Below are 18,643 nucleotides of genomic sequence, written 5' to 3' on the forward strand. Positions count from 1 at the left end.
TGGTTCTATCATTGATCGATTAAAAGTATTAAATATAAATTTAGTAAACCAAACTAAGAGCATGACTTATATATTCTGAACATCTGTCCATAGGAAGAAATCAAAACAGAGTATGTATCGTATCCTTGGCCCTCAGGCTTCCAGATACATATGGTTCCTTGCCTATGCCTCATCCTCTACCCACCTTGTTTGTTGGTCCCCTTGGGTTCAATTTTAGTTCGTTCATTGACATATCTCTATCAATTAAATCATTATATCATTGATATTAATGAAAGAAAGACACGAATATCCAAAACCCAAGAACAAGACCTGCGAATATCCATACGTTCTCTCCAATCACTATCACCATACATGAGATCACTTTCCTTAATGAATTTCCAGGATCTAGATGATTATTTCATCAGCATAAGCTCTCATGGCTTATTTTTCAACAGGCATCATCAACCCTTTGATATATATCAATGACTTTTGAGAATGTAATGAAAACACTTAAACCAATTCCCCAAACCAAGACAGGAGCCCTGGCCATAACTCACCTGGGTCTCTGTCCCATAGCAAACTGAAAAGGAGAACCTTGATCACAATGGAAGCTGAAATCTCCTTGAGCTTCTATTCTGAAAAGTACCAAACAGAGAAGGTGATCACCGAGATTCAGACTTTCTCTCCATAGATCCGAAGATTTGTTGGCTGATGCCTTCACAGGCTCAATTAGCATAACCAAAGAAAACACATAAGAAAGACCACATTTCTTTTCTATTGGACCTCACAGTTCCAGACACGTATTATTCGTCATCGATGACTCATGCACTGGCATTTCTCATCATCGATCCAGAAAAGATGACTTTCTCTTATTCTATATGTTTCACTGACTCATGTGTGAATTCACTAAGGCCAATTTTGACACTCCAGGGTTTGCAAAACACACTGAGGCCTCGATATCACTCACCTGTCTCTAGAATCATTCTTACATCATTATATCTCTCTCATATTTACTATCTGGTTTTTGCTTCACACAGTTCCTTGTTTATCAATGGGAAAAAGAGTCCCTCCTTTTAATTTTCATTAACCCATTTTGTTAGCATAGTCATTACTATTAGTGAAAACACCCACCCCCAGATTAGGAACCAGATGATGCCTACAATGGTCTCCTGGTTCCTATGACCAAGATGCCATCCTATGCTGGCGCTCAAAGAATAATCCTCCTGAGGTCCAGTGCATCCAGCCTGAGGAGTATAAAGCAAAGCAGAAGATAAAAATGGTGGAGACACTCTCCACCCATCACTGCTTCCAAATTCACATCGTTATTTAGGCAATACCTAATGTAGCAGATGTGTGAAATCTGTTGAATAAAAACCACTTCAATCTTGCTGCTGTGCCAGAATATGAGGGATGTCTACCAATTCCCCTGGTCCCCTTCTCCTTGCCCTAAGTGGTAACAGTCATGTGCCATGGCTTTCCAATTGAAACTCAGGCTTTCCTTGACATATTACTGGTATAGCTCATCTCCACCCATATTTCCATGATTGGAAATTGTTTTCTGCCATTCATCTTTATTTTTATTCACATATTTATGAAGAGAGACTCAGTTTTTCAGTTGTATGAACAGAATGAAAAGGCATGAACACAAAGACTACAAAGAAGCCCCTCATTCATTCCTGACCTCAGCCCCTAGGGTCACTTGCAATAGCACAACGGACTAGATTCCATTTGCATCGGACCTCAGAGTTCCAGACACGTATTCATCATACACGACTCATACGCCACCAGTAGTCGTCATCTATCCAATACTGTCCCTCCTTCTCTTTGCGTATTTCTACATTGTGTACTGATTGAGGCAATGAATCTCTCATAAATATTGAAAACCCATTAATCACACAACCTAAGGGCAGTCAGGACTTCCCTCTTCTCTCCATAGTTCATTCTCACAGTAGTATTCTCTCCTGTAAATCACGATGCTGGTTTTGGGTTGTTGTGGTTTGTTTTGTTTTGTTTTGTTTTGCTTTGCTTTGTTTTTTTCATGGGGCAGTAATCAATTAATGTTGCGTAAAATGTAACATTTATCACCAAGCTGCACTGGCTTTCTGTTTTCCTATAGGGATCTTTCCAATAATACACTGAATGCAACACAGAGGGACAAAAAAATAATGGAAACCATGACATGAAATTTGATTATTACTCACATGGGTTCTGGCAATGATAAGATGCCATCACCGTGAAATACTGATAGCTTGCTCAGCTCGAATGTGTCCACTTTAATCAGTAGAAAGAACAGTCGATGACAGAAAAGAGAGAGAGAGAAAAGAAACTTTATGGACCTTGACGCTTTCTTTGCAGATTTAATGTTCTCAGTCATGGAGAATTGATCACTTTCGTAATGCAGAGATTTTTCTTTTTCTACACACCAAAATACCCTCAAACTTCACAGCGACCCAGAACAATAAAACTGACTCTTAATTATTCACATCTAAATGATGCTTGGCCAAAAAGTTGACCTCATAGGTCCATTTGTTATCAATGGGCATCAGTGGTGGTAATCTTTAGGATTACTTATTGCTGGAACACGTGTCCAATGTAGGCAATGATTGACCTTTTCTTCTTAATATACTATTTCCATATTTTGAACCATTCTATCACTGATCTATTAACAGTACGAAATCAGAATCGTGTAACCCAAACAAAGGGCATGACTTTATATATGCCAGACATCTGTCTATAGGAAGAAACCAATGGAGAAAACAGAGTATGAATCCTTCTCAGCCATCAGGCTTCCAGATACTTATGGTTCCCTACCCAGGCCTCATCCTATACCCAAATTGATCGTTGGTCCCCTTGGGTCCAATTTTATTTCATTCATTGATATATATCAATTAAATCATTACATCAGTGATACTAATGAACAAAAGACATGAATACCCAAGACCCGCGAATATCCCTAACTTCTCTCCAATCACTATCACCATACATGAGATCACTTTCCTTAATGAACTTCCAGGATCTAGATGATCACTTCTTCAGCATAAGCTCTCATGGCTTGTTTATCAACAGGCCTTCGTCAACCCTTTTATATATATTGATGACTTTTACAAATACAATAAAAACAGTTAAACCAATTCCCCAAACCAAGACAGGAAACCTGGCCATAGCTCACCTGGGTGTCTGTCCCATAGCAACCTGAAAAGGAGAACCTTGATCACAATGGAGGCTGAAATCTCCTTGAGCTTCTATTCTGAAAAGTACCAAACAGAGAAGGTGATGACGAGATGGAGGCTTTCTCTCCATGGATCTGCCTATTTGTTGATTGATGCTTTCATTGGCTCAATTCACATAACCAATGAAAACCAATGAGGAGAAAGACCACATTTCTTTTGTATTGGACCTCAAAGTTCCAGTCACATATTATTCATCACCGATGACTCATGCTGGCATTTATCATCATTGATCCAGAAAAGATGACTTTCTCTTCATTCAATATGTTTCACTGATTCATGCGTTACTTCACTAATGCCAATTTTGACACTCTAGGTTTTGCAGAACCCAGCAAGGCCTCAATGTCGCTCACCTGTCTCTAGAACCATTCTCACATCATCATATCTCTCTCATATTTATTATCGGCTTTCTGCTTCACAGCAGTTCCTTGTTTATCAGTGGGATAAAGATGCCCTCCTTCGATTTTCTTTCACCCATTTTGTTAGCATAGTCATTACTTTTAGTGAAAACACCCACCCCCAGACTAGGAACTAGATGATGCTCACACGGGCTCCCATGACCAAGATGCCATTCTAGGCTGGTACTCGAGGACAAAGCCTCTTTTTTTGTCCAGTGCATCCACTCTGAGGAGTATGAAGCAAAGCAGAAGATAAAAATGGTGGAGACACTCACCACTCATCCCGGCTTCCACATTCCCATTGTTATTTAGGCAATCTCTAACACAGCGGATATGTGAAATCTGTTGAAAAGAAACCAGTTCAATCTTGCCGGTGTGTCATATTATGAAGTTTTTCTACCCATTATCCTGGCCTGCTCCTCCTTACTCTAGTGGTAACAGTCATGCGCCATGGCTTTCTAATTGAAATTCAGGCTTTCCTTAATATATTAATGGTATATCTCGCCTCCACCCATATTTCAATGATTGGTAATTGCTGCCGTTCATTTTTTTTTATTCATATATTTATGAAGACAGCCTCAGTTTTTCAATTGTTGAACAGAATGAAAAGGCATGCATTCAAAGACCACCAAGAAACCCCTCATCATTCCTGACCTCTGCCTCTAGGGTTACTTCCCATAGGACAATGGACTAGATTCCATGTGCACTGGAACTCCTAGGTCCACTTGTTATTAATGGGCATCACTGGTGGCCGTCCATAGGATTACTTCTTGCTGAAGCACATGTGTCCACAGTAGGCAATAATTGACCTTTTCTTCTTAATCTACTATTTACTTATTTTGAAGGGTTCTATCTCTGATCGATTAATAGTATGAAAACTAAATTGAGTAACCAAAATAAAAGCATGACATCATATATTCCGAACATCTGTCCATAGGAAGAAATCAATGTAGAAAATAGAGTACGTATCCTTCTTTGCCGTCCGGCCTCCAAATACTTATGGCTCCTTGCCGATGCCTCATCGTCTACCCATCTTCATCGTTGGTCCCCTTGGGTCGGATTTTACTTCATTTATTTATATATCTCTATCAATTAAATCATTACTTTAGTGATACTAATGAAAGAAAGACACAAATACCCAAAACCCAAGAACAAGACCTGCGAATATCCCTAACTTCTCTCCAGTCACTACCACCATACATGAGATCTCTTTTCTTAATGAATTTCCAGGATCTAGATGACCACTTCATCAGCATAAGCTCTCATGGCTTGTTTTACAACGGGCCATCATCAACCCTTTGAAATATGTCAATGAGTTTTGAGAATACAATGAAAGCACTTAAATCAATTCCCCAAACCAAGACAGGAACCCTGGACAAAGCTCACCTGGGTCTCTGTCCCATAGCAACCTGAAATGGAGAAACTTGATCAAAATGGAGGCTGAAATTACCTTGAGTCTCTATTCTAAAAAGTACCAAACAGAGAAGGTGATGACGAGATGGAGACTTTCTCTCCATGGATCAGCAGATTTGTTGCTTGATGCATTCATTGGCTCAGTTAGCATAACCAATGAAAATGCATGAAGAGAAAGACCACATTTCTTTTGTATTGGACCTCAGAGTTCCAGACACATATTATTCATCATCGACGACTCATACGCTGGCATTTATCAACATCGATCCAGAAAAGATGACGTTCTCTTCATTCTGTACGGTTCACTGATTCATGCATTAATTCACTAATGCGAATTTTGACACTGGGGTTCGCAAAACCCCATGTGGCCTCGCTATCGCTCACCTGTCTTGAACTATTCTCACACCATTATATCTTTCTCATATTTATTATCAGCATTTTGCTTCACAACAGTTCCTTGTTTATCAATGAGATAAAGATACCATTCTCTCATTTTCCTTCACCATTTTGTTAATATACTCATTACTTTTAGGGAAAACACCCATCCCCAGACTAGGAACTAGATGATGCTCACAAGGGTCTCCTGGCTCCTACGACCAAGATGCCATCCTAGGCTGGCACTCAAGGAAGAATCTTCATTTCTGGTCCAATGCATCCACTCTGAGGTGTATAAAGCAAAGCAGAAGATTAAAATGGTGGAGACACTCTCCACTCATCCCTGCTTCCACATTCACATCATTATATAGGAAATCCCTAATGTAGTGGATATACGAAAGCTTTTGAAAAGGAACCACTTCAATATTGCCTCTGTGCCAGAATATGAATGTTGTCTACCACTTCTCCTGGCCCCCACCTCATTACCGTAAGTGGTAACAGTCATGTGCCATGGCTTTCTAATTGAATTTCAGGCTTTCCTTGATGTATTAATCGTATATCTCATCTCCACCCAAATTTCTGTGACTGGAAATTGTTTTCCATCATTCATCTTTAGTTTTATTCATATATTTATGAAGAGAGCCTCAGTTTTTCAATTGTACAAACAGAATGAAAAGGCATAAACACAAAGACTGCAAAGAAGACCCTCATTCATTCCTGACTTCAGCCTCTAGGGTCACTACCAATAGGACAATGGACTAGATTCCATTTGCATCAGACCTCAGAGTTCCAGACACATATTCATTGTACATGACTCATACGCCACCAGTAGTCATCATCGATCCAATAGTGTCCCTCCTTCTCTTCACGTATTTCTACATCGTGTACTGATTGAGGCAATAAATCTCTCATAGGTATTGAAAACCCTACTAATCACGAAACCTAAGGGCAGTCATGATATCCCTCTTCTCTCCATAATTTATTCTCACAGCAGTGTGTCTCACCTGTAAATCACAATGCTGATTTTGTCTTGTTGTGGTTTGTTTTGTTTTGCCTTGTTTTTTTCATTGGGGCAGTAAGCAATTAATATTTCATAAAATGTAACATTTATCACTGAGCTGACTGGCCTTCTATTTTCCTATAGGGATGTCTCTAGTAATATACTGAATGCATACACATAGGGACAAAATAATAACAGAAACCATGACATGAAATTTGATTATTACTCACATGGGTTCCTGCAATTATAGGGTGCCTCACAATGGAATACTGAAGGCTTGATCAGCTCGAACATGCCCACTTTAATCAATAGAAAGCACAGTCGATGAAACAAAAGAGAGAGAGAGAAAGGAAACTTTATGGACTTTGATGCATTCTTTCCAGATTTAATGTTCTCAATCATGAGGAACTGGTCACTCTTTCATAACGCAGAGATTTTTCTTTTTCTACAAACAAAAATACCGTCAAACTTGAGAGCACCCCAGAACAATAAAATTGACTCTTAATTATTCACATCCACATGAAGCTTGGCCAAACAGCTGACCTCCTAGATCCATTTGTTATTAATGGTCATCACCAGTGGAAATATTTAGGATTGCTTCTTGCCAGACCACATGTGTCCACAGTAGGAATTAACTGACTTTTTCTTCTTAATCTACTATTTACATATTTTGAACGGTTCTATCACTTATCGATTAATAATATGAAATCTAAATTAAGTAACCCAAACTAAGAGCATGATGTTATATATTCTGAACATCTGTCCATAGGAAGAAATCAATGTAGAAAACAGAGTATGTATCCTTCTTGGCCCTCAAATTCCAGATACTTATAGTTCCTTGCCCATGCCTCATCCTCTACCCACCTTGTTTGTTGGTCTCCTTGGGTTCAATTTTAGTTCGTTCATTGACATATCTCTATCAAATAAATCATTATACCATTGATACTAATGAAAGAAAGACATGAATACCCCAAACCCAAGAACAAGACCTGCAAATATCCCTAACTTCTATCCAATCACTATCACCATACATGTGATCTCTTTCCTTAATGCATTTCCAGGATCTAGATGATCACTTCATCAGCATAAGCTCTCATGGCTTATTTTTCAACGGGCCATCATCAACCCTTTGATATATATCAATGACTTTTGAGAATACAATGAAAACACTTAAACAAATTTCACAAACCAAGACAGGAACCCTGGCCATGACTCACCTGGGTCTCTGTCCCATAGCAACCTGAAAAGGAGAAGCTTGATCAAAATGGAGGCTGAAATCGCCTGAGCTTCTATTCTGAAAAGTACCGAACAGAGAAGGTAATGACCGAGATTGAGACTTTCTCTCCATGAACCAGCAGATTTGTTTACTGATGCTTTCATTGGCTCAATTAGCATAACCAGTGAATACGCATGAAGAGACAGACCACATGTCTTGTGTATTGGACCTGAGAGATCCAGACATGTATTATTCGTCATCCACGACTCATGCGCTGGCAGTTATCATCATCGATCCAGAAAAGATGACTTTCTCTTCATTCTATATGTTTCACTGATGCATGCGTTACTTCACTAATGCAAATTTTGACACTAGGGTTTGCCAAACCCAGCGAGACCTCGATATCACTCACCTGTCTCTATAACCATTCTCACATCATTATATCTCTCTCATATTTATTATCAGGTTTTTGCTTCACAACAATTCCTTGTTTATCAATGGGATAAAGATGTCCTCCTTTAATTTTCTTTCACTCATTTTTTTTAGCTTAGTCATTACTTTTTGAGAAACCACCCACCCCCAGACTAGGAACTAGATGATGCTCACATGGGTGTCCGGGCTCCTATGACAAAGATGCCATCCTAGGATGGCACTCAAGGAAGAATCCTCATTTCTGGTCCAGTGCACCCACTCTGAGGAGTATAAAACAAAGCAGAAGATAAAAATGGTGGAGACACTCTCCACTTATCCCTGCTTCCGCATTCACATCATTATTTAGGCAATCCCTAATGTTGAGGATATGTGAAATCTGTTGAAAAGGAATCTTCAATCTTGCCACTGCGCCAGAATATGAAGGTTGTCAACCACTTCTCCTGACCCTCGTCCTTACCCTAAGTGGTAACAGTCATGTCCTTTGGCTTTATAATTGAAATTCTGGCTTTGCTTGACATATTACTGGTATATCTTTTTTTTAAAAACATCTTTATTGGAGTATAATTGCTTTACAATGGTGTGTTAGTTTCTGCTGTATAGCAAAGTGAATCAGCTATACATATACATTTGTCCCCATATCTCTTCCCTCTTGCATCTCCCTCCCACCCACCCTCCCTATCCCACCTCTCTAGTCGGTCACAAAGCACCGAGCTGATCTCCCTGTGCTATGCGGCTGCTTCCCACTAGCTATCTATTGTCTCCACCCATATTTCCCGTAATTGGAAATTGGTATTTTTTTGCTCACCTAATATTTTAAATTTTTTATTTGAGTATAATTCAACATAGTTTTGGAAGCCCTAACCACTGGTATCAGAGAAGAAAAGAATTAAAAGTGATCCAAATTGGAAAAGGAAATGTAAAACTGTCACTATTTGCCAATGATATTATATTATACATACAAAATCATATATATGATACCGGAAAACTAGTAGAGCTCTTCAATGAACTTGGAAAAGTTGCAGGATTCAAAATTAATACACAGAAATCTCTTGCATTACTATACTCTAACAACGGAAGTTCATAAATAGGGATTACGGAAACAATCACATTTACCGTTGCATCAAAAAGAATAAAATAGCTAGGAATAAACCTTCGTAAGGAAGCCAAAGACCTGTAATTAGAAAACTATAAGATGCTGATGAAAGAAATAAAAGATGACACAAACAGATGATGAGATATACCATATTCTTGGATGAAAGAATCAATATTCTGAAAATGGCTACATATCCAAAGATATCTACAGATTCAATGCAATCCTTATCAAATTACCAATTTTTTTTTCAGAATTAGAACAAAAAACTTTACAATTTGTATGGAAATACAAAAGACCATGAATAGCCAAAGCAATCTGGAGAAAGAAAAACAGATCTGAAGAAATCAGGCTCCCTGACTTCAGACTCTTCTAGAAAGCTATAGTCATCAAACAGTATGGTACCGGCACAGAAACAGAAATATAGATCAATGGTACAGGATAGAAAGTCCAGAGATAAACCCACGCATTTATGGTCACCTAATCTATGACAAAAGTGGCAAGTATACATATACAATGGAGAAAAGACAGTCTCTTCAATATGTGGTGCTGGGAAAACTGGACAGCTACATGTTGAAGAATGAAATTAGAACACACCCTAGCACCATACACAAAAATAAACTCAAAATGGATTAAAGACCTAAATGTAAGGCCAGATAGTGTAAAACTTTTAGAGGAAAACATAGGGAGAACCCTCTGTGACACAAATTGCAGCAAGATCTTTTTTGATCCATCTCCTAAACTAATGAACATAAAAACAGTAATAAACAAATGGGACCTAATTAAACTTAAAGGCTTTTGCACAGCAAAGGAAACCATTAACAAAACGAAAAGAAAACCCTCAGAATGGGGGAAAATATTTGCAAACCAAGCAACTAACAAGGGATTAGTCCCCAAAATATACAAACAGCTCATGCAGCTCTGATTCATTTTGTTGTACAGTGGAAGCTAACACAACATTGTAAAGCAACCATGCTCCAATACATATTAATTTAAAAAATAATAAATAAATAACAACAACCCAATCAAAAAATGGGCATAAGATCTAAATAGACATTTCTCCCAAGAAGGTATACAGATCATTCACCTTTATTTTTAATTACATATGTATTTATAGATTCTCCCATTTTCCTATTTTAATAATAGAATGAAAAATATGAACACAAGACCAAACTAAGCTCATTTATTCCTGCCTATAGGATGCCTTCTTGAGTTGAGAATGGAATAGATTAATGTAATATCGGACCTCAAAATTCCAGACAAGTATTCACTTTATATCACTCATACTGATGAACAGAAATCATCATCGATCGAACATTGGTCCTTTTTCTATGTACACATCTTTTTTTTTGATTAAATAAAAAATTCACTAATTATTTTTAGCAATACAATTCAAGAAAAAATACGAAAAGCCTTCATCTATATAGAATAATTATTACTTAAATATATATCTCTCTTTAGTACATTGTTTTCTATATATGTATTAAACCATATAGTGGATTTTATATCCATACTCAACACTGAGATGCAGTCTCCTTCTTTACTATATTCCTCATTTCTTATTAAATACATTGAATTACTTTGATAAAACCATAGAGGAAAGAACTTCTACTATGACTCACAGTAATCTCCATCTCCTATTTCGCAGAGGCAAACCCATAGCTCATATCCATGGACGATTCTAAATCACGTCTAGTGACTTCACTCTGAGGTGTACGCAACACAGAAGATGATAAAACTATTCAGACCTAATCACCACTATCTTTGTTTTCGGCATTTCTGTTACTCAGTATTTATGTTTTTATTACTTTTTCTCTCTAATTTTTTTACCTTGTTAAAAGAAAATCTCAGTCTTTTGTCTGAAGCAGAACAATTAAACTGACTCTTGCTTATGCATGTCTTTCTATCTAACCTTGGCCAAACAGGTGACCCTCACCCATTTATTTAATGGGCATCAGTGTTTTCAATATTTATTAACAGTATCTTTTGTCTCGCTTCACCCTGTTTTTCCTTATGTTCATCTATATTTGCTAAATGGTTCATTATAGATCTATTAATAATAACAAATCTGTCTACGAAATCCATACAAAAATGTGACCTATTTATATTCCTGTCATCTCTCTATAGAAACAGTTTCACCAGAAGGAAGAGACTACTTACGGTCTGGGTTGGACCTCAGAGTTTCAGACATGTTTTCATCATTCAGGACTCTTCCCGTCACAATCATCATCACTGTTCCATCACTGAGTCTCTTTTCTTCCATCACTTCTACATGGAAGAATAATAAAATAATATATGGTTCACTAAATATTCCAAGAATAACACCCTTCAATACCCCTAACCTCAGTTTACAGAATCATTTCCCATTAAGGGTCCATCTCTTCCAATTCCCGACCTCAATCCTGCCCATTATCAATTATTCAAAAGAATATTTCTTATATTTATCATTGAATTATGAGTAAGTTTTTGATTAATTTAATACTTTTTACTCTTTTCTTTGTTCATTTCTATTTGTTTATTGACTAATTCAGTAAGTCACTCATAATAATTTTAAAATTATTAGTCACAAAACCCAAGAAGAGTCGTGATATCGCTAACTGTAAATAGATCATTCTCACAGCAACGTACCTCTTTTTAAATTATATGCTATTATACATCTATGCATTAATCAATTAGTGTTTAATGAAGGCCTATATTTATCACTGAGCTACACTGGCCTTCTGTTACTCTATATGGAAGTTTCAAGTAATACACTGAATACACAGGGGAAAAAAATCACTGAAACTAAGACGAGAAATTTGACTATTACTCACATTTGTCTCTGTGCTTCTAATACAGAGATGTAATCATAAGGTGCATCACCATGGAATAACGCTTCATCAGCGCGAACGTGTCCATTTTGAACAATATGAAGCACAGTCAATGAGAAAAAAAGAAAATTTATCTCCATTGACTCTTGCATTGTACATTTCTTTTACCCAGTCATTTAGGAATTTATAACTTTTTCTTAATGTAGAAATTGTTTTCTCTTAACAGAAAGAACAAGCTCATACTTAAGACTGATTCAGAACAATAAAATTGACTCCTAATTGTTCAAGTCTATCTGGTATCTGGAAAAAGTGATGACACCCTTGATCCATCTATTTCATAATGATCATCAGTGCTGGAAATTTTTATTAATATTTCTTGTCTCATCATAGATGTTCATAATGAGAACATAATTTATCTTTTCTTTGTAATCTATTATTTATGTAACTTTAATAGTGCTCTCATTGATCTAGTAATAATTTTAAAACTTAATTGAAGAACTTGAAAATTATACATTCCTAACATCTGTCCATAGGATCAAATAAACATGAAAATAGAGCATGTATTGTCTTGGACCTCAGGGTTCCAGATACTTATTATTCATTGTCTGTGCCTCAACCTCTACCAATCCTCATCATTGGTTCATTTAAGCCCAATTTTAGTCCATTCATTTATATATTTGTATCAATTAAATCATTACTTCATTGATAGTAATAAAATAAATATATGATTAACAAAAGCCAAAGAACAAGACACTCGAATATCCCTAACTTCTCTCTAATCATTACCAAAATAGATTACAACTCTTTCATTAATGAATGTCAATGTTATACAATATCAATTTTTTAAAATAAATTTATTTATTTATTTTTGGCTGCGTTGGGTCTTTGTTGCTGCGCTCAGGCTTTCTCTAGTTGTGACAAGTAGGGGCTACTCTTCGTTGTGGTGCGCGGGCTTCTCATTGTGGTGGCTTCTCTCGTTGCGGAGCACAGGCTGTAGGCACACAGGCTCAGTACTTGTGGCTCGTGGGCTCTTGAGCGCAGCTCAGTAGTTGTGGCACACGGGCTTAGTTGCTCTGCAGCATGTAGGATCTTCCTGGACAAGGGCTGGAACCCGTGTCCCCTGCATTGACAGGCAGATTCTAACCACTGCACCACCAGGAAAGTCCCTACAATATCAATTAATCAGTATAAGGTTTCAGGTCATATTTATCAATGGGCCATTATTAACCTGTTGATTAGATTTATTACTTTTTAGAATACAATGAAAACACTTAAGTAAATTACCCAAACCAAGAGAGGAACACTGGTCATTACTCACCTGGGTCTCTGTCCTATACCAACCTGAAAATGATAACCTTGATCACAATAGAGGCTGAAATCACTCTGAGCTTCTATTCCGAAAAGTACTAAACAGAAGGTGATAAAGATTGAGACTTTCTCTCCATTTGTCCACATGTTTGTTTATTGATTCTTTCATTGCTTCAATTATAATAAAGAATGAAAATGCATGAAGAGAACAAAGACATTTCTTTTGCATCAGACCTCAGAGTTCCAGAACGTATTCATTGTACACGACTCATACGCCACCAACAGTCATCACTGATCCAATACCGTACCTCTTTTTACTCATTCATTTCTATATTACTTATTGTTCAATTCATAATTCAGTAATCATAATTTTAAAAATGGTTATTCATTGGAACCACCAAAGAGCTTAGAAATCTCTAATATATATTTAGAATCATTCTTGTGTCAACATCTTTCATTAATTACTCTCATTTATCATTTTATGAAAAAATCAATATAATACTTCATATTAATCCGATATTTCACTCTGGGCTATTTGGATTTCATTGATTATATTTCACAACTTGCAATAATACAGTCAATAGCTTTAAATAAAATATTGAAACTAAGGCCAAAATTTGTCTATTACTCACATGGTCTCCACAGTCCTAACACGTGAATGCAACCAGAGCTCTCAGGACCATAGAAGAATCCTTCAACCAGCTGAAGTGCTCCCATTCTAAGAGGTACAGAGCAGAAAAGATGATAAAAAATTTCAGACCTTATCTCCATTGATCCTTGTTATCCACATTTCATTTACTCATTTAGGCATTCATTAATTTTTCATAACATAGTACTTTTTCTCTTAAGAAAAGAAAGCCTTAAACTTGAGACTGACCCAGATCAACAATGTTGACTCTTACTTATCAGTGTCTGTATGATCCTTTCAGCAAAAGGGCAAAACACTTATTCGTTTATTGCTTAAAGGGCATGAATGTTTTCTATTTAATTAATAATATTTCTTGCCTGACCACATATGTTCCTAGTGAACAATGCTTTGCCTTCTTCTTTTTATGTGTTTTTTTACATTTTCTAATGGCTAGATTGCTGATTTATTATTAATAATATGTCTAAATCTATTAACCCAGAATAGGAATATAATGTTTGTATTTTCCTAACATCGACCCATGGGGTCATTTATAACAGAAGATAGGCTAGATTTTGCGTTGTGTGGAATCAGGGTTACAGACACATGGTATTCACCATATATGACTCCTATGCCTCAAGTCATGGCCAACGGTCCAGGAAAGGCAGTTTTCTCTACTGTCCTCTACATTTGTTTATTAATTAATTCCCTATTATTTAAATAAACATAAATCAGGGACTTCCCTGGTGGCCCAGTGGTTGAGAGACCACCTGCCGATGCAGTGGACATGGGTTCAATCCCTGGTCCAGAGCAACAAAGCCCATGCACCACGACTACTGAGCCTGTGCTCTAGAGCCTGCAAGTCACAACTACTGAGCCCTCACACCCTAGAGCCCTCATGCCACAACTACTGAGCCCATGTGCTGCAACTACTGAAGCCTGTGCGCTCTAGGGCCCGCTTGCCACAACTACTGAAGCCGCATGTCTAGAGCCCATTCTCCGCAACAAGAGAAGCCACTGCAATGAGAAGCCTGCACACCACAATGAAGAGTAGCTCCCACTCGCCGCAACCAGAGAAAGCCCGTGCGCAGAAACGAAGACCCAACAAAGCCAAATAAATAAATAAATAAATCACACAAAAAATTATGTGTAAGAGTCTTGAATATCCCTAACATTTATCTATACAATCATTTCCCCTGAAACCCAACTCTTTCATTAACTGAACTCAGTGTTTCATATATGGATTAATCATATTGTTTTGTATCAATGGTATTTGACATTAGCATGCTTGGACTTTTTTATTATATTTAATTTTTTAAATAATACCTTTTAAAGTAATAATTAAAAAAAATACGGCTCAATCCAAGACAAGAACATTGACTACTACTCACATTGTTCTCCATCCTCCTAACACAGATGCAACCATAGGGCTCCTGTCCATGGAAGATGCTTAAATCAGCTCACGGGCATCCATTCTGAGAAGTACAGGTCAGAGCAGATAATAAAATATTGAGAACTAATCTCCATTGATCCTTGCTTCTGCATTTCATTTTTAGTGACTTAGACAATCGTTAATTTGGAGTATGTTTATTTCATTTTCTCTTAAAAAAGTGAACTTAAAACTTGTCCCTGACACAGAAAATGAGCAGTGACTTACAGTAAGTAAACTTACTGATTACAGTAAATAATCTTATTATTGTCTGTATTATTCTTAGCCAAAGATTTAACAGTTATGCACCACTTGTTTCTCTTTGGACTTCACTGTTTTCAAATTTATTAACAGTATTTCTTGCATGACCACATATTTTTATAATTGGATAAGGATTCACCCATTCAGCTTTATTTATTTACATATTTGGTTTTTGATTATTTCATTTCTCCAATGATAACAGTAAAGTGAAAATGCATGAATGAACACAAAGAATAAACAAGATCCTTGTATATTCCTGACTTTTATCTATAGGATCTTTACAAACAGAGTTAATGCATCAGATTTCTTTTTGCTGCACCTCAGAGTTTCAGACACATATTATTTATCATCCTTGATTCAAATCATCAGTCATCATCATTGGTCCAGGATTGGCTCAATTTCTCTTTGTTCATTTCTAAATTGTTTATTAATTCATTAATTCACACTAATCATACAGTAACTACTCTTAAGCAAACCACCCAAACCAACACGAGAACTTTGACTGACAGTGGTCTCCATGCTTCTAATGTATAGATGCAACAAAAGAGCTTGTGATCATGGAAGATGGTTAAATCCCTCAAGGGTGTTCACTCTGAGGAGTATAGAGCAGAACAGTTTATAAAAAAAAAAAAAAGTTAGGACCTTATCTACATTGGTCCTTCCTTTCCACATCACTTACTCCAATTTTTTAGGTATTCATTAATTTTTCATTATATATACACATTTTCTCTATTAACAAAGAGAACAACCTCAACCTTGCAACTGATCCAGAATAATGAAACTGACTGTTAATTATCTATGTCTACATGATCCTTAGCCAAAGAAGTAACACCCTTGATCCATTTATTTCTTAAAGGGCTTCACTGTTTTCAATATTTATTAATAATATATCTTGCCTCACTACATATGTTCATGATTGAATAATGCTTCATTTTCACTTTTATCTTTCTCTAATGGTTCTATCTATGATCCATTAAATCTATGAATCTAATATAAGAACATGACCTTTGTATATTTCTGACAGTTGTCTATATGATCATTTCCAAAAGAAGGATCGAACACATTATGTTGTGTATTGGATCTCAGCATTTCAGACACTTATTTTCATCATCCACTACTCATATGTCACCAGTAGTCATCAATGTCATGTTATTCCATATTAGGGTGTCATTTTCTTCATTGGTGTTTGTATTGATTAAACTATTAATAATTATTAATTCTTTGATAATAATAAAATAAGTATATAATTCACACACAAAAAAAACCAAGAGCAAGATTCTACAGTCTGTCTATACAAGCATTTCCCACATGGATCATATCTCTTCTGTTAATCAATCTCAGTGTTACACATTATTGATTAATCAACATGTTTCATACATATTTATCATTGACAATAGTTAACTTTTTGATTTAAGAATTTTTAATAATACCATGAACACCCTTAAACGAAGACCCAAACCAAAACAAGATCTTTGACCATTACCTACCTTTGTCTCTTTCCTGACAGAGACAGTACGGTAACCTTGATCATAGTGGAAGTTGAAATCAGCTCCAGTATCTGTTCTGAAGAGTACCAAGCAGAGAAGGTAATAAAAAGATTGAGACATTCACACCATTAATCCATACTTTCTACCATTCATATACATAGTAATTTAGGTATTTATTAATTTATAGTAATATTTATTTATTTTTCTCTTAATCAAACATCAACCTTACTCTGCTATTGATTCTTTTATAACAATATTTTTTAAGTCTATGGCCACAAGTTCAAGAAAAAGATCCTTGCATATATGTGACAAATGTCAATGGAACATGTCAAACAGGGTGAACGTACTAGATTCTTTTTAAGTTGGACCTCAGAGCTCCCGACACGTAATATTCACTGTATATGACTCATATGCGCCAGTCATCATCATTGGTCCATAATTTACCCTTATTCTTCATCTTTTGTTTAACTCAATCATTCACAAATAATAGCAAAATAAATTCACGTAAATCACAAAAACCTAAGAAGTTTCTTGAAAATTCCTAAGATCTGTCTATAGAATTATTTCCCACAGAGACTAGATCTCTTTCTCTATTTGACCTCAATGTTTAATATATCAATTAATCAACATCATGCTTCATGTCAACACCAGCTTCACTATCAGGCTATGGTGGGTCTTCTGTCACTATATTTCATAGATATTTATTTTCTGGTGCAACATATGGGATCTTAGTTCCCCAACGAGGGATTGAACCCTCGCCCCCTGCAGTGGAAGCACGGAGTCTTAACCGCTGGACCACCAGGGAAGTACCCGATAGTGAATGCCATTAGTCGCCTCGACAAGAAATTTAATTATTACTTACGCTGGTCCGCACATGTAGATGCAAACGTAAATTTTTTGATCACAGGGATAGTGGCAGAACCTTGAACAGCATTCAGTACCCACCCTGAGGAGTACAAAGCATAGCAGATGATAAAAAGATTGAAGCATTATTGATCATTGCTGTCCACATTTCATTTTATTAGGCATTTAAATATTTACTAATTGATGTTAATAATTCTTTGTCTCATCTCCTAAAAGAAGAGAACAACATTGAACTGACTACTGATCCAGAACAGTAACATTGACTATATACTATCCCTGGCTATGTGATAGTTAGCCAAAGATGTAATATCCTTTATCCAATTATTTCTTTTATTTTTTTAATACAACTCAAGTAAATTTATTACATAAAACAAAAATATGACAAGGCCAAGTAAAATGAAGGCTCAGTGTTTGGTATAAGTGAAAAAATTATTCATGAAAATTCAAGATAGGTCAATTGCTACTAAAATACTTGCCAGAGAGAGGAGCTTCAAGATGGTGGAAGAGTAAGACGTGGAGATCACCTTCCTCCCCACAAATACATCAGAAATACATCTACACGTGGAACAACTGCTACAGAACACCTACTGAATGCTGGTGGAAGACCTCAGACCTCCAAAAAGGCAAGAAACTCCCCACGTACCTGGGTAGGGCAAAAGAGAAAAGAAAAAACAGAGACAAAAGAATAGAGACAGGACCTGCACCTCGGGGAGGGAGCCGTGAAGGAGG

General features: G+C 36.5%; 3 long non-coding RNA genes, 13 other non-coding genes and 1 pseudogene across 17 annotated transcripts; all 17 read right to left on the bottom strand.

Moving 5' to 3' along the window:
- Positions 1–756: 756 nt before the first annotated feature.
- Positions 757–831, bottom strand: LOC132421397 (small nucleolar RNA SNORD113/SNORD114 family). Its single transcript, XR_009518652.1, has one exon. It is a non-coding gene; the product is annotated as a small nucleolar RNA SNORD113/SNORD114 family (small nucleolar RNA).
- Positions 832–1,712: 881 nt separating this feature from the next.
- Positions 1,713–1,784, bottom strand: LOC132421376 (small nucleolar RNA SNORD113/SNORD114 family). Its single transcript, XR_009518636.1, has one exon. It is a non-coding gene; the product is annotated as a small nucleolar RNA SNORD113/SNORD114 family (small nucleolar RNA).
- Positions 1,785–2,219: 435 nt separating this feature from the next.
- Positions 2,220–3,955, bottom strand: LOC132419411 (uncharacterized). Its single transcript, XR_009518192.1, has 3 exons — positions 3,880–3,955; positions 3,149–3,226; positions 2,220–2,250 (listed from the first exon to the last, which is right to left on the bottom strand). It is a non-coding gene; the product is annotated as an uncharacterized lncRNA (long non-coding RNA).
- LOC132421395 (small nucleolar RNA SNORD113/SNORD114 family) lies at positions 3,371–3,443 on the bottom strand. The gene has a single exon (XR_009518650.1). It is a non-coding gene; the product is annotated as a small nucleolar RNA SNORD113/SNORD114 family (small nucleolar RNA).
- Positions 3,956–5,212: 1,257 nt separating the features above from the next.
- LOC132421377 (small nucleolar RNA SNORD113/SNORD114 family) lies at positions 5,213–5,287 on the bottom strand. The gene has a single exon (XR_009518637.1). It is a non-coding gene; the product is annotated as a small nucleolar RNA SNORD113/SNORD114 family (small nucleolar RNA).
- An 879-nt stretch (positions 5,288–6,166) lies between these two features.
- LOC132421369 (small nucleolar RNA SNORD113/SNORD114 family) lies at positions 6,167–6,238 on the bottom strand. The gene has a single exon (XR_009518631.1). It is a non-coding gene; the product is annotated as a small nucleolar RNA SNORD113/SNORD114 family (small nucleolar RNA).
- Positions 6,239–7,831: 1,593 nt separating this feature from the next.
- On the bottom strand, positions 7,832–7,906 carry LOC132421404 (small nucleolar RNA SNORD113/SNORD114 family). Its single transcript, XR_009518658.1, has one exon. It is a non-coding gene; the product is annotated as a small nucleolar RNA SNORD113/SNORD114 family (small nucleolar RNA).
- Positions 7,907–8,222: 316 nt separating this feature from the next.
- LOC132419412 (uncharacterized) lies at positions 8,223–12,098 on the bottom strand. Its single transcript, XR_009518193.1, has 3 exons — positions 11,944–12,098; positions 11,291–11,398; positions 8,223–8,300 (listed from the first exon to the last, which is right to left on the bottom strand). It is a non-coding gene; the product is annotated as an uncharacterized lncRNA (long non-coding RNA).
- Positions 10,371–10,444, bottom strand: LOC132421434 (small nucleolar RNA SNORD113/SNORD114 family). The gene has a single exon (XR_009518685.1). It is a non-coding gene; the product is annotated as a small nucleolar RNA SNORD113/SNORD114 family (small nucleolar RNA).
- Positions 11,299–11,370, bottom strand: LOC132421424 (small nucleolar RNA SNORD113/SNORD114 family). The gene has a single exon (XR_009518677.1). It is a non-coding gene; the product is annotated as a small nucleolar RNA SNORD113/SNORD114 family (small nucleolar RNA).
- Positions 12,099–12,244: 146 nt separating the features above from the next.
- On the bottom strand, positions 12,245–18,001 carry LOC132419414 (uncharacterized). 2 transcript variants are annotated; one of them, XR_009518195.1, is made up of 6 exons: positions 17,913–18,001; positions 17,051–17,126; positions 15,265–15,348; positions 13,881–13,966; positions 13,282–13,346; positions 12,245–13,106 (listed from the first exon to the last, which is right to left on the bottom strand). It is a non-coding gene; the product is annotated as an uncharacterized lncRNA (long non-coding RNA). The 2 variants fall into 2 exon arrangements; XR_009518194.1 differs by having other exon boundaries at positions 12,245–13,346.
- LOC132421408 (small nucleolar RNA SNORD113/SNORD114 family) lies at positions 12,509–12,583 on the bottom strand. The gene has a single exon (XR_009518663.1). It is a non-coding gene; the product is annotated as a small nucleolar RNA SNORD113/SNORD114 family (small nucleolar RNA).
- LOC132421385 (small nucleolar RNA SNORD113/SNORD114 family) lies at positions 13,477–13,547 on the bottom strand (annotated as a pseudogene).
- Positions 14,458–14,531, bottom strand: LOC132421435 (small nucleolar RNA SNORD113/SNORD114 family). Its single transcript, XR_009518686.1, has one exon. It is a non-coding gene; the product is annotated as a small nucleolar RNA SNORD113/SNORD114 family (small nucleolar RNA).
- On the bottom strand, positions 15,877–15,949 carry LOC132421418 (small nucleolar RNA SNORD113/SNORD114 family). The gene has a single exon (XR_009518671.1). It is a non-coding gene; the product is annotated as a small nucleolar RNA SNORD113/SNORD114 family (small nucleolar RNA).
- On the bottom strand, positions 16,639–16,711 carry LOC132421425 (small nucleolar RNA SNORD113/SNORD114 family). The gene has a single exon (XR_009518678.1). It is a non-coding gene; the product is annotated as a small nucleolar RNA SNORD113/SNORD114 family (small nucleolar RNA).
- On the bottom strand, positions 17,413–17,486 carry LOC132421396 (small nucleolar RNA SNORD113/SNORD114 family). Its single transcript, XR_009518651.1, has one exon. It is a non-coding gene; the product is annotated as a small nucleolar RNA SNORD113/SNORD114 family (small nucleolar RNA).
- Positions 18,002–18,643: the final 642 nt, after the last annotated feature.

This window comes from Delphinus delphis, chromosome 2 (assembly GCF_949987515.2).
Source record: "Delphinus delphis chromosome 2, mDelDel1.2, whole genome shotgun sequence".
NCBI lineage: Eukaryota > Metazoa > Chordata > Mammalia > Artiodactyla > Delphinidae > Delphinus > Delphinus delphis.